This window comes from Delphinus delphis, chromosome 3 (assembly GCF_949987515.2).
Source record: "Delphinus delphis chromosome 3, mDelDel1.2, whole genome shotgun sequence".
Classification (NCBI taxonomy): Eukaryota; Metazoa; Chordata; class Mammalia; order Artiodactyla; family Delphinidae; genus Delphinus; species Delphinus delphis.
Window position 1 is genome coordinate 134,330,563 of NC_082685.1, and position 1,489 is coordinate 134,332,051.

The following is a 1,489-nucleotide window of genomic DNA, read 5'->3' on the forward strand; positions in this document are numbered from 1 at the left end:
GGAGAGGAAGATTGGACACTAGATCCACAGTGCAGACACCTATTTCCTCATGAGCTACAATTCTGAATACCCAACTCTAACACTCTAGTGATTTGCAAAAATAGAAAAGGGAAACTTTACCGACATTGTTGTCACTGCCTTCTAACTGGTCTTTCTGTTTCAAATTTTATCCTCTTCCAGGCCTCTCTTTTTTCCTGGAATTAATTTTTTTTAAATACGAATTTTACTTCCCTGTTCCGGTCTCACTGTATGTAAGTGCAGGCTCTTAAAAGGGGCTTACAAAGCCCTTTGGCATCTGGTTCCTTCCTGTCTCTTTAACCTCATCTCTTTCAGCCTCCCTCCACACCTCAGTCTTCAGCAGCACAGAAAACAATTTTAGACCACTCTGCCTTCATACGGGAGCTGTTACCCCCATTTTAAGTCTGATGAGTTCCTGTTCTCCCCTCAAAAACCAGCTAAAGTGCTCACTTCAGCAGCACATAGACTAAAATCAGAACCGCGCAGAGAAGATTAGCATGGACCCCGGGCAGAGATGGCATGCAAATTTGTGAAGCGTTCCATGTTTTCAAACTGTATGATTCCACTTTCAGGAGGAACATGGAGTAGTCAGATTCATAGGGACAGAAAGTAGAATGGTGGTTAGGCTGGAGGGGGGATGGGTAGTTATTGTTTAATAGGTAGAGTATCAGTTTTGCAAGATGAAGCATCCTGTGAAGGGATGGTGGTAATGGTAGCATCACAATGTGAATATACTTAATGCCACTAAACTGTATACTTTATATTGGTTAAGAAGGTAATTTTTATCTTAACTTTATATTGGTTAAGAAGGTAAATTTTATCTTATCTTATTTGGTTAAGAAGGTAAATTTGCCACAATTTTTATAAAACAGCTAAAATTCCAGGCTCCTTTTCTCTGCACCCATCCCATTCCCAGGGGGAGTTAGGCATTTTCATTATTTAACCAGTAGACTGAAATAGCTGCACCTAAGTGATTGTCAAGAACACTAACCTTGAACTCACTGCTGCTTAATACTCATCAAATACATGGTTGAACAACATAAATTTGCAAAGGATTGCCTTTGTGAAATACAGTGCACATATTTCTACAGACACAAAAAAATTCATCCTTGGAATAAACCGCACAAGCCGGTCTCTACACATCTGGACCATACAGTCTATTCTCTTGTAAAACTGCTTTTATGAAACATAATTTGGTATTATGTCATCATTGGCCTATGTTTAGAGTCACTGTAGGAAACAGTCAGCCCATGAAATCCATTTAGTGTATAGGTGTGTTTAGGGTGGTATACTGTTCTTTTTCTTTTATTTTTCTTTCTTTCTTTTTTTTTTTTTTTACTATCTATGAGGAAAAACTCTTTAGTTTTGGCACCAGAAATAGGTTTTCTTTGTAGGTAATACGAATAGAGTGATTGATTTTCTCATTTTTGTCTCCTTTCCAGAAAGTCTAGAGGCCAACCCGTGGCTTGTT

General features: G+C 38.5%; 1 non-coding gene across 1 annotated transcript; it reads left to right on the plus strand.

Annotated features, from left to right (window-relative positions):
* The first annotated feature begins 460 nt into the window (after positions 1–460).
* LOC132423747 (U6 spliceosomal RNA) lies at positions 461–567 on the plus strand. Its single transcript, XR_009519063.1, has one exon. It is a non-coding gene; the product is annotated as a U6 spliceosomal RNA (small nuclear RNA).
* Positions 568–1,489: the final 922 nt, after the last annotated feature.